Raw genomic sequence first — 12,856 nt, forward strand, 5'->3', positions numbered from 1 at the left:
CCCGCCTCTGCACCTGCCGGAGGGGTCCAGACCAGGGAGTGGGAAGCTGGATCCCGTGTGATCTCAGGCAAGGCTGGGGCTCATCTGTAAAGGGGGATTAGGTGGGGCCAGGATTTTTATGGGCGGGGCTTAGAGGCAGCTGCTTGGAAGGGCTGGAAAGAAGACATCTATTTAGATACTAGCTAAGGGCATATTTGTTACTTCAAGGGGAGGTTTTACAAAGGGGAAGGGATCGGAAGATACTCCCTCTTTCTTCCCGCCCTCATCACCTGGTATATAAACTGTATTAACTCTCCTTTCCTTCCTTCCTTCTTTCCTCTCCAAAATATTTGTGATCACTATAGGAAATACCTATAATAAATAAAATATCCGGAACAGGGTAAGCACAATATAGAATGGAATGCCATGACCTACGGGAAAAAAATAGAATGGAACAGAGATAAACAGGGTCCTGAGGTCATTCTGTTGAGCTAAACATTACTGAGCTTCCTGGCAGCCAAAGAGAAAGGGGAAACCTAGCCCCTCAGCCCACACTCACTGTGATAGGACATCATCATTACAATGGCCATAGTTGCCTTTGCTGCTAAATGAAAGTGTCTGGGACCTTGGGCCTTTGGCCTGAACAGGTGTGTGGGGGAAGGTGAGAGACATTGCAGAGATAGGCCTGGGGCCTGGTTTTAGGAGAACGGGGCAGACATAGAGGGCAGAGGCATTCTCTTCGATAGGGATGTGGCTGACTATGGGAGTAGAGAGAGGAGAGCTCACCCCAGGGGTGAGTCAGCGGCCACCTGTCCCTCCTTAGACCCTGGGATAGGCCTCCTTGGGTGGGGACCTTGGAGGTCAGGCCAGGCAGGGGGTGAGTCCCTGGGCTCTGGCAAGAGCACTGTGTGCCTTTCCCTACAACCTCAGCTGGATTTCCCTGTGTCTCATTCTCTCCTGTGGTTTCTGGGGACTGGCAGTATGGAAACCTCGAGGGCTGTTTACAGGATGCAGGGGGCCCAGCACTGGGAGGCCCAGCCGTGCTCTGCCAGGGGCTCTCCCGCGCTCAGGAGGAGTTGCGCAGCCTCACAGAGCCCGGTAGACCAGCCTCTCCGTGCCTCACTTGCCACATGTACAGCACAGGGGTAAAGGCACAGGGGCTAACTACCAGTCAGGGCTGTGGGGTTGAGCCTCGAGTGGCTCGTGGTAAGTCCTCCAAGAGTGTTTTTTGGCCTGGTGGCCCGACAGCATCGCAGGGCTGGAAGGCAGCTCTGGGTGGGTGCAGACATCGTAATTGGCACCGGGTTGGCCCCCAAACCCGCACTTAGCACCTGTAAGTACAGGGCACTTCCATGGTTAGCTGGGGAGGACGGCCCTTAGGGGGCTCCAGAAGACTGGCTCTGCTCTCCGGGCCCCCCCACCCCATTTTGTTAGGAGGCCCCCGAGAGGGTGGAGGCTGCTCCCCGAGTCAGACAAACGGACAGACGGACAGAGCAGGCCCTCGGCGGGATCCCAGCCCCCTCAGCTGCCAGGGAAGACCTGAGTCAGCAGGTCTGCGGCCTGAGGCGGGGCTGGCGGCAGCCACAGTGACAAATTGGAGGGTTGCGATCGGACAGCACATAGTTTTCCACTTGCGTCTTCAGATTCCCCTCCGCCTGGGTCTGTCGCCCCTGGCCCGGACCCACTCACATCTGGAAAAGCAAGAGGTGTGTGCGGGGAGCGGGCTGCTGGCCGGCCAGCCCTGGCCCCTTGCCCAGGGGTTCAGCGACTGCAGCCCAGAAGCCGGGGATGGGGTCTCTGGGACTTCAGCCCCAGGCCTCCGAGAGAGGACACCACACCTAGGAGCCGGGCACGCCGGGGCCCAGAGCGCAACGGTAGGTTGTATGAGGTACATTTTGGGGCGAGTTGCTAGACCCCCTCTGGGCCCGTTTCCTTGGGCAGCGGGTAATGAGAGGAGAACGGTGCCAGCTAGGTGCTCCTTGGGAAACTCACAGATGGGTTCTGTTGGCCCAGCGCCCGGCGGAGCGTCTCCCTGTGATGCCCGCTCCCTTCTTCCCTCTCAGCCTCAGTGTTGAAGAGGCAGAGTGATGGAGTAGGGAGGACACGGGCTTGGCAGTCAGGCCTGCCTGGGTTCGAAACCCGGCACAGTCGCTTTCTAATGTGTAAGTGACTTTTAGGGCTGTTCTGGGGTGAAAGGAGTCGGGCCTGTAGGCCTGCCGGGGAAGGGTCGGTGCCGCGCGGTGGCCGTGTCTCTGAGCACCCACCTCCGGGGCCCTGTCTGTCCGAAGCCTTAGTCTGTGGTATTGGTAATCCTCAGCCTCCGGGGCCAGGCTGGAAAATCACTTTTGCATCTGGTGTTATTTTGGGAACGAGAGATCGTTTTGTGCCTTGAGGGCCCATGGGACATTTGAGATGCCTGGTGGGCAGAGGCAGCCCGCTTGGGGTGCCGGTGGGGGGTGGGGCGGGCAGGGGGCTCTGCTGAGCAAGCCCCGCCCCCACCCCTCCCCCGCTGTGGTGTGTCTGAGGAGGAGGGCCTGGGAGCAGCTGGCAGTGGGTCTCTGGAAGCTTCCAGGGCGCTTCCCTGACAATTAGCCATCTGATGCCCCTCCGCGGGAGGCCCTGTGTGCACACACCTCCTGGGACACAGAGCTCACCGCCTCCCATCCTGGACCATGCCTGGGCAGCTCTGATACAAGGAAATACTTTCCCACTTGGAGCTGACACCCCTCTTCCAATGGTGCACCCCCCCACACACACCCACCCACACACACTCACACACACCGGGAGGGCGCGGCCCTACTCTCAGGGCCCCCAACCCATCCGCTTTGCCATCCCAGGAGAGCCTGCGGTGGCCAGGATTCCCTGAGGCTGCGGATGGGGTCTCCAGTCCCCTCCCCACCTCCTTCCCCTTCTGGACAGGCCCAGACGATCCCTGTCCCTCCCTGAGCATAGTCCGGGGCTGAGTATGGGACGGGGCAGGAGCTCCTGGGCAGGACTGCCACCTCCCTAAGCACACATGGATCCTTCTGGCAGCTGCTTTACCCTTTCATACATGGGACTTACTGCCTCAGCCCTGTCCTCCCCCCGCCCCCCCTCCCCATCCCCCACTTCCAGTCTTTGTGTGGGGTTGAACACCTACTCTGTCCCTGGCACTGTGTCGGATGTTCATGTACAGCCTCCCATCCAGCCAGCTAAGGTCTACCCGTGAAGGCCACTATCCCACTGGACAGAGGAGGAACTTGGGGCTCCAGAGCCTCGAGTTACTGATCCCCATGCTGGGTCACTTGGTGAGGGCCGCACATGTCCTCTGAGCCGGGCAGGGAGATTGGGCATCTCGCTGGAAAAAGGCTTCATTCGGCCAGCGAGTAAATATTTGCTGGGCCCCTGCTCTGCATCAGGCCCGTGCCAGAGCCCTGGGAATATGGCAAGGAGTGAGGCGGCGGCCCAGGCCTCATGGAGCCGGACATTTGGGGCGGGGGTTGAGGGGGGTGGACAGAAACAGTAAACAGAGCAAAATGATGAAGGTGCCTTCGGTCAGGGATTAAAGGAAAAGGATAAAACCGGGAAGGCTTATCGAGGGAGGGGAGCAGAGAGGGCACGTGACCTGGGTGGTGAGGAAAGGCCTGTCCCAGCTGCGCACTGGCTGATGAGCAGACAAATGAAATGGGGTCTGTCCACACGACGGAGTGCCATGCAGCCGCGAAAAGAAATTAAGTGGTGCCCTGTGTCACAGCACAGAGCAGCCCTTGGAAACGTTATGCTAAGAGAGAAGCCGGACCCACAAAAGACCACTGAGTGTGTGGACGTCCACAGTAGACGAGCCCACAGGGACAGGAAGTAGAGCGGTGATTGCCAGGGGTGGGGGGTGGGGCGCAGGCTGGCTGGGTGGGTAGGGGACAAGGACTGCTTAATGCAGACAGGAGTTCTCTTGGGGGATGATGAAAATGTTCTAATCTTAGGTTGCGGTGATGTGTCAGATTCCGAATATCCTGAAATCATTGTATACTTTAAGTGGGTGGATTTTATAGAATATGAATTGTATCTCAATAAAAAGAAAGAAGTTGAAAAGACCTGTCTGCGGGGGTGGCATGGAGTTGAGAGGGGCAGGAAGGAGGAAGCTTCTGAAGACCTGGGGAAGAGCATTCCAGGCAGAGGGAACAGCAGGTGCAAAGGCCCTGAGACGGGAGCATGCCCGGTATATTTGAAGAACATGGAGAAGGCCCAGCAGGGGCCCAGGAGGGAAGGGATGTGCAGTCCCCAAGTCTGTCACTGCCAGATCCCTTTGAGGACTTGAGAGTTCACTGGGGTGGGGGAGAGACAGGGCAGGGTTTAAAGCAGGACGACATGGGGTTCTTTCTGTTTTCCAACAATCACTGGAGCTGCTCTAAGGAAATGAGACCGTGGAGAGGGCGGGGTGGGAGCTTGGGGGACGGGACACCAATGAGGAGGCAGCGGCTGCTGTCTAGAAGAGAGACGATGATTGATACCCAAAGGAGACAGACTGGCAGACAATGGCAGTGGGAGTTCAGATGGGAACAGATTACTCCCTGATGGGGGTGAGGAGGCTTCCTGGAGGAGGGGCCTGGACAGGGCCTCCAAGAGTGGGGGTGGGTGGGCCAGGCAGAGGGGCAGTGGTGATAGGGCTCTCCAGGGGGCACCACAGTATAGGAGTGGGGCGCTGAGTACCAGGAGGACATAAGGAGATGAGGTTGAACATCCCGCCCCTGCCACCCCGGTCCCTGGTGGCCGGAGCTGCTTTCAGAATAAGTAGGGCAGCGTCTCTCCAGGGCCACCTGTCACACACCTTTGTCCTGCTCGCTCAGGCCGGTCCTCAGTGAGAATGTTAGTGCCCCCGTGGCCAGAGACCCAGGCGGGACAGGCACTCCCAACAAAGCAGCCTCGCCAGAAACTCAAGTGGCCCTGAAACACGATCGGCCACACGAGACTGGCCAGGGAGGGAGCTGTATTATTTATTGGCCAGAGCTTCTGGGGCCTCCCTGCTGAAGGCGTGTGGACTGGCCAGACCTTGAGGAGACCACTGGGCAGTGTCTGGGGCCCAGTCAGAGGTGGGCGGGGGCCTCAGGGTGCCCAGCACCCTCTCCCCAGGGCGTGGTTTCCTTCATGCCGGCTGAGCAGGGAGGAAGTCAGACGTCAGGCCCTGCAGTGGGGAGGGCCCAGAGCTCGTCCCCAGGGGCCGTGGAGGCAGGCAGGGTGCCGGGGCTCCAGGAAGACCTCCACCCTCTCCCCTGTGACACTGTGAGTACCAACCATCTAGCTTGGGGGAGGGAGAGGGTGTCAGCCACCTGAGAAACCTGGGGGGGGGGGGGGCTGCTGATGGCCAGGGCAGAGGGTCCCTGGGGCTCTCATCAGGGTTTGTGATGTTTCTTAGAACCGTTTTCTGTGACCTCTTCTCACTGCCTGGATGGCACAAAGGCCCACCCTGGGCCCAGGGAGCCCCAGGTGTTTCCCCAGAGCTGCCTCGAAGGGCAGCTTCAGCTGCAAGAGGAAGGTTCTCTCACTCCCTTGGGCATTAGACCAGCCCCAGGTCCTGGGGAGGGCAGAAGGTCTAGGGTCCCTCAGCCCACGCAGGCTGGTTGGTCCTAGGCCTAGGCACTCATAACCACCCTGAGGAGGAGCCACACCCATTTTACAGCTGAGTATACTGAGGCCCACAGAGGTTGCACGGTTGCTGAGGGCTCCTGGAGGGTAGTTGGTGCAGTTTCCTTCCCCCACTGCTACCCCCTCACCCCACAAGGCATACACTTTGAGCAAAAGGAGGCACGGGGCAGAGGGAGGAGAAGCTTCTTTCCAAAATGATCCAGAGAGAAATCTTGAGGATCTGTAGATTCTCCGGGGCCAGGAGGAACCTTGGGGACAGCCCCCACGTGGATGGAAAGCTCTGGACACACTGAATGAGAAAGATTCAGTGAGCCTCTTTGGTGCTGTCCCTCGGGAAATCCCCTGTGGCAAGATGGGGAGCCCTGGGGCCACCTGCCCCGCAGGGAGATTCCCCACTGAGCTCTGCTTCCCCATCTAACCTCGCTACAACCCTGGAAAGGAGAATGACTGTCACGTTTGGGTTATGTGGAAACTTAGGCACAGAGATCTTAGGACATCTGTACGATGTCCCGCAGCAGGTGTAAGTTGGGGAGCTGGGGCTTGGACCCAGAGTGACTCTATGCCCCTCAGTGCATCATACAGTCTCTGTCTGGGGTACAGGGGCAGGGGTGAATGATCCCATAACTGTCCTATCACTGGGCCTCGGTTTTTCCACCTGTAGTGGGGTTGGACTCCAGTGCTAAACAGGGAGCTGTCTGCCCCTGTTGGCCTCCAAGAGCTGGAGCTGGGCTCAAGGTAGGCTTGGCTGCAGAAGTGAGAACCCCCAGGGCGGCTCTCTGATCCCAGGTTGACAAAGCCTTCCTCTGATGCATCGGCAGAGCTCTCTATGACCCCAGTGAGCCAGAGGGCCGTGGGGGGACCCCGGGTGGTCAGGCAGCTCAGGGCCCAGGGCTCCGGCCTCCAGTTCAGCGGTCTCCAGCAGCTACCTGCCCCTGTTGGCCTCCGGGGTGCAAACTGGGGAGCCCAACCAGGCAGGTGCCAGCACCTCTCCTGGGGGAAGGCCTCTTCCAGTCCTGAGGGAAGGGCAGATAGAATGTCACCAGGGGCCAGGACTGCCGGGCTCTGTGGCAGCCACCTCTTCTGGGCCACTGAGGATCTCAGACAAGCAACTTTCTTTCCCTGTGAATGGCCACGGGGAGTCAGGAGCCTTGAGGGGGGCGTCTGAGGGGCTCAGTGGGTTAAGTGTCCGACTCTTGATTTCGGCTCAGGTCATGATGTCATGGCTTCGTGGGCCCGAGCCCCACGTCAGGCTCTGTGCTGACAGCGCAGAGCCTGCTTGGGATTCTCTCTCTCTCTCTCTCTCTCTCTCTCTACCCCTCCCCTGCTCGAGCTCTCTCTCTCTCCCAAAATAAATAAACTTAAAAAAAAAATAGAGAGCAGGTGGTGGGTGGAGAGGGCGGCAGGTGCCTGGGACTCTAAGCAGAGACATGGTAAGCAGGGCCGAGCTTTGCTGTGTGCCTAGGGGGAGTCCGGGCTTTGAGGAGAGACGTGGGGCTTCCAGAGATGCTCCTTCCCCTGACACTTCTGGAAGTCCCCAGACCAAGTCCCACTTACGACATGACCCTCTTCAGCTCAGCTTTGCTTAAGGTCTTTCACATCTAACGGTCACATCGGACTTCTGACCCTCCAAGTCAGCTGCTGCCATGTAGGTGTTAGAGTCCCTGGTTTGGGTCCCAGCTCTGCAGGCCTGCCCGTGTGAGTCTGGGCAAGTCACAGGCCTCGCCTGAGCCTCCAGCTGTTGGAGCGTGAAAGATTGTTTCATGGCACCAAGTAAACTCAGGTTGGTGGGACCTCTCCTCCTGGCCCCTCGCCCCCGTCGTACCTTGAAGAGCCTGTATCCTTGGAGGCACGAGGGTTTTCCTTAGGCCTTTTCCTTGGGGACTGGACCTGTGTGGGACACAGGGTCCAAGAAGCCAACTGGGGCCCTGCCATCCCCCCGGGGCCTGCCAGTCTCCTCCTGTCTGAAGCCCGCTCCCCTGGGCTCGGAGTGAGCAGAGACTGAGCAGGGCCCCCACCCCCATCATCAGACAGCCAAAACAGTCTGGCCTTCAGAACCCCTGCCCCGATGTGGAATTATTGCCCAAATGGGAGGACTGGCCAGGCGTGGGCAGGGTATGGGTGCAGCTCCACACGGCCCCCCGAGCTGGGGCCTGCTGAGCACAGCATCTGTAAGCAGACAGTTGAGAGCAGGTCCCTTATGGGCCAGTGTGAGGCACCCCTGGGCCTTCTCCCTGAGTCTGTGAGGGAGGGGTTATGAGCCCCACTTGAGGGATGAGCAAACCAGTGCCCAGAAAGCTATATGAGTGTGACTTCTGGGGGAAAGGAAAGAGGAGTCTGGCCAGGCAGAGTGGGGTGTCCAAGCTGCACCCAGCTTACAGAGAGCATCCAGGCACTTGTCAGGCTGCCGAAGTAGGTTGAGAGCCTTGACCTTGGTGTGAGTCTCAACCCTGCTACTCTCTTAGCTATTTGACCTGGGGTGTGTCAGGTTAGCCTCAGTCTGTCACTGAGGACCCTTGTCATTGCAGGTAACAGAAAAGCCAAATCAAACAGGCTTAAGCATAAAAGGGCTTCATTGGTTCATGGAACTGAAAAGCCTAGGGTGTGGCTCGCTTCAGGAACGGCTGGATCCAGGGGTTCACTTTATGCAATGGGTTTAGATGTCTCAGCTCTCACCTCTGCCTTCCTCCCTGCTGGCTCCATTTTGAAGCAGGGCCACTCTGTGTGGGGTCCCCAGCTCTGTGCTTAGCGTGTAGGGAATTCTCCCCAATCCAGCAACAGGCCAGCTTCAGGGGCCAGGCTGCAACCAGCAACACATGGTCTCTGTCTTGGGGATGTTGACAGTGCCCTGGGGGATATGGGACAAGAAAAGAGGAAGTTACCATGCAGGGTGATCAGAGCCTAGCCGGGTGTGAGCTCCAGAGCCAATGGGAGACCAGAGGAGTAATGTCAGTTTCACATCAGGATGGGTTCCCCAAAGTCTTCCTAGAAGAGATGACAGCTGAACTAGATTTTGAAAGCAGAGGAGGAGTTGGCTTGGGGAACAAGAAGTGAGGGGGCAGGGGCCCTGGGGTTCAGTGTGGTGTTCGGGCTGCTTCAGGACCCGCACACAGTGGGGTTGGCCAGGCCGTGGAGTTCCCAGTGGGGCTTAGAGGTCAGCACAGGCGGTGGATGTGGGGCCAACTGGGCCTATATGTGGGTGAAAGGTGGCTCTGGCTTTAAGGCAATGAGGATGGGAAAGAATGAGCACGTACTGAGCACCTACTGTGTGCCTGTGACTTTCCATATGTTGCCTCATTCCGGCTACGCGACAGCCCCTGGAGGTTTCTCGTCCCCCCTGTGCAGAGATGGAAGCAGGTGCCAGGACAGACGGCCTATCGGAGTCAATCAGACCTATTTCCCCCCACAAACTTAGAACTTTGCACTTAGCAACTGGCCAGGCTCGGTGGCCTCTGATCTGCCATTAAGAGGCTACTGGGATGCCACCTATGGTAGGGACATATGGGGAAGTCACCTTGTTCAAAACAGTTACATGTTGAAACACCTTCCCAGCAGACTAACCACTAAGACTCCCATCACACAGGCAGGGTGTTTGCCGGAAGCGAGCACAGTAAATCTGAAACCCGATGTCTGCAGGAGAGGGGGCACATCATAGCCCGTGGCCAGGTGTGAGCTGTGAAGCCTGAGACCCCCAGGCTGAAGTAGGTGTGGAGAGCCACAGCTCATGAGCGACCGGGGGAAACCAGCTTGAGTCTGAGCTTTAAGCTGCAAAGTTTTAGACCACCTCTCAGCTGCCCCCTCACAGTGCGTTCACCTGTAGCTGAGATAAGCCAGGGAGAGGAACGTGGGGTGGGAGCAGGAAGATGGAGGGCCAGATCCCAGCCCCCCCTTTGGTTGCTATAACCCCTGTAAGCCTCAGTCTCCTCATCTGTAAAGTGAGGGCGTGCCATACGCAATGACATAGAAATAGCTCAATAAATGTCAAGGATGATTATCCCCAAGTAAAAGAAACATTCTCGGTTTGATTATGACATTTTTTAAAAATTGCCATTTTTGCAGCCACAGACTTGAGTCAAATGGGAAACTGTTTGCTTCAGACTCTAGACACCCCCCAAGGGCAAGCACATGGTCGTTCAGCCTTGTGTCTGCTGGTCAGGCTTGAGGTTCAGGAAATGTACTCGGTGAGTTAAACCCAAATTTGGAACTTGTCCAATAGTAATTGATCCAAGGTTTTCATTTCTTAAAGGAGTTGGTAAGACAAAGTTTTTTGAACAGGGAAGAGAGAACGGTAGTGAACTGTACCCGGGTGATATACAGGGAGCGGAAGGAGGCCAGAGGCAGATGCCACTGACATTTCAGAGTGGTAGAAGGATACTGGGAGAAGGTCTCTGGGAGAGTTGTCACCTGAGCCAGGTCTGGAGCGTGAATGAGAATTGGCCAAATGGAGAGTGGGAGAGAATTTGTAGGATGAGTCTACCACGGTGTGTTGGGGAACAGCCATCAGTCTTGGATGGTGTGGAACCTAGGAAGGTAGAAGACCAGAATTGAGGGCCCAAAAAGGAGGCAGACGGGGCCCAGAGTCCAGAGTAGGCCTCTGGAGTTTTTAAACAGGGAGGTTGTATTAACCAGCACCCTTTTGGTCACAAGTGACAAAAACAAATGAACAACCAGATAACAAAAACAGATGGTCTCGAGCCAAAAGCTGAATTCATTGCCTTCTGTTTCTGAAACAGGGAGGGCTTCAGGTACAGTTTGATTCAGGGGCTCAAGCTGGTGTCTCTGTTTTCATCTCTCCTGACTTTACTTCAGGGAGCCTCTCTGCCTGTGATTGCCCCAGCAGCTCCAGGTTTACAACCGTCTTGCAGCTAATAACGCTGTGTAGAAACAGTTCCATCAGAGCTCCCAGAACAGACTCTCAGTGGTCTAGCTGGGGTCACATGCCGATCCCTGAACCAGGTGATTTGGCTAGGGGGTGAAATATTCTAGAGTTAGAGATGGAGTCAGCTGACAAAAACTAGATGGACTAAGAGTGGAGGAGGGAAGACTCCCCAGAGAAAATCAGGGTGCCTTACCTGAAGTGAGAGTGGAGGCTGGGAAGGCAAAAACATCCCGCATCCACCACTGTGACCTGAGAAGACCTGCCAGGTCTTCTGTTTGCACTCTGGGCTAGGTGACCTGATGTGCGTCATCCCTTCATGTCAGCCCCATGTGGCAGGGTTTCTTATGATCCCTATTTTGCAGATGAGAAAACGGAGGCTTAGGGAGATAAAGTCACTTGCCCAGGGTCATAGCAAATGGCCTCCAACCCTAAATCTGCTGGACCCCAAAGCTGGGATTCTTAACCATCTGTTTCACTGCCTTTGGAGCTTTCAGATCTGAGTTTGGAGAAGATACCTTGGGAGCTTGAATGGAGGACAGACTGGCAAGAGAGAGACCAGAGGCAAAGGCTGGGGCAGGAGGCTGGTGCCGCACAGGCAGAGGGGAGAGGAAGGGACCCTAGGAGATAGAGGTACGGTTTGTCTCGGTGTACCGTCAGCCTAGCTTTCATTGTTGTTTTCTTTAAATTTTTTTTAATGTTTTATTTATTCTCAAGAGAGAGAGAGACAGAGACAGAGCATGAGCGAGGGAGGGGCAGAGAGAGAGGGAGACACAGAATCGGAAGCAGGTTCCAGGCTCTGAGCCATCAGCCCAGAGCCCGATGCGGGGCTCCAACTCGGGAGCCACGAGATCATGACCTGAGCTGAAGTCGGATACTTAACCGCCTGAGCCACCCAGGCACCCCTCGTTGTTGTTTTCTTATGTAGATAAATTTATCTAATCAGCAATATACACATTTGTATGTATACACATACACATACATACACACAGCCGCACTTTGTATATACACACACGTGTGTGTGTGTATACATACATATGGGCACACACATTCATAAGCATCCTAATTATTTTGCCTACTGGTTTCTATTTCGGGCAATCTTAGCAGGAGGATGCAAGGTGTGAGGCCCCTGGGCCTGGAGGCTGGACTTATGCTCAGGCTATGGGCACAGGGGCATTTCCTGGGGAATTTCCGGAGGAAGTGGTCAAAGGTCAGTAACCACCCACCTGGCTCAGGGCCAGCTTGGGGGGCAGGGCAGGATGGGGAAACAGCCACTCCTCAGTTCCCTTTTCAGCTCTAAGGCTCCCCAGGCAAGAGTCGGGCCTCCCCGATGATATCATACATGCCAGAAGTCATTCTGCCCACACCCTCATTGCACAAAGGGAAAACTGAGGCAGTTGGGGCACCGCACACCTTCACTTTGTTCTCACCACGTGAGGAAGCCCGGTAGCCTGAGTACCCACCGTAGGGTATATGGGCTGCTGCTTTGCTGTGTGGCCTAGGGTAAGTCACAGAGCTGCTCTGGGCCTCAGTTTTATATCTGCAAAATGGACCTGTAATTACCTCCCAGAGTGGACCTCGGAAAAGCACCTGGGCCAGTGCCTGGCAGGTGTCAGTAAATGTTGGCTGTTACATTTTCTTCTTTGTGTGGCGAACTCATAGAAGGGATGAATGGCTATGGGTCCTAGGAAAGAAAGCTTTCTTGTGTATAAGCTGTATGGTCTTGGGCATGTCACTTAACTTCTCTGGACCTCAGTTGCCTTATCTAGAAAATGGCTTGCTAATCACCACCTCAGAGGTTACGGAGAGGACTAACAACGCCAGCCCATGGGATGGCCCCTTTTTCTCATATGTCTCCTTCCGACTGGGCAGCTGGGCATCCGCCTGCCCCCCACGGCTCCTCTTCCTGCCCTGGGAGTGGGCCAAGTGAGTTATTGTATTCATAAATCATTCAGCTAATATCTGCTGAGCACCTACTGTGTGCCAGGCACTGCTCAAAGGAATGAGAAAGTCAGACCAAGATCCCCTCCCCCTGGAGCTGCAAACAACTAAACAGGATACTTTCAGACTTTGCAATGAGGAAAATAAATGGGTTGATGTGGGGGGAATGGCCTGGTGGAGACTACTTTATGGGTGGTCGGCAAGAGCCTCTCTGCAGAGGGCACCAGAGTAGAGGAGAGAAGGGGGATGGGCCCGGTGGCAGGGGGGGAGGAGCAGGGGCACAGCCGGCAGGGAATTCAGGCTCAAAGGAGAGAGGGGTTGGGGGCTTCTAGCACCCCCTCCCAGGAGAGGGAGTCCGGGTGGGCCGGACCTTGCTTCCCCCAGGTGTGAGAGCCTGAGGGTCGCCGTTGGGGGATAGTCCACCTCATTTGTTAAGCATTTGCT

General features: G+C 56.4%; 1 protein-coding gene across 10 annotated transcripts in view; it reads left to right on the plus strand.

Annotated features, from left to right (window-relative positions):
- The window catches only part of IQSEC1 (IQ motif and Sec7 domain ArfGEF 1), a 423,845-nt gene that overhangs the window by 301,605 nt on the left and 109,384 nt on the right, over positions 1 to 12,856 (plus strand). The window contains exon 1 of one of the 10 annotated variants that reach the window (XM_078442706.2): positions 5,102 to 5,235. The exons of 8 other annotated variants lie outside the window; for them this stretch is intronic. The gene's annotated coding sequence lies outside the window, so the exon portion shown is untranslated. Of the gene's footprint in view, positions 1 to 5,101; positions 5,236 to 12,856 lie in introns of those variants that run through there. One more of the 10 variants, XM_078442701.2, reaches the window with a different exon arrangement.

The sequence above is a fragment of the Panthera onca genome, chromosome A2 (assembly GCF_046562875.1).
Source record: "Panthera onca isolate mPanOnc1 chromosome A2, mPanOnc1 haplotype 2, whole genome shotgun sequence".
NCBI lineage: Eukaryota > Metazoa > Chordata > Mammalia > Carnivora > Felidae > Panthera > Panthera onca.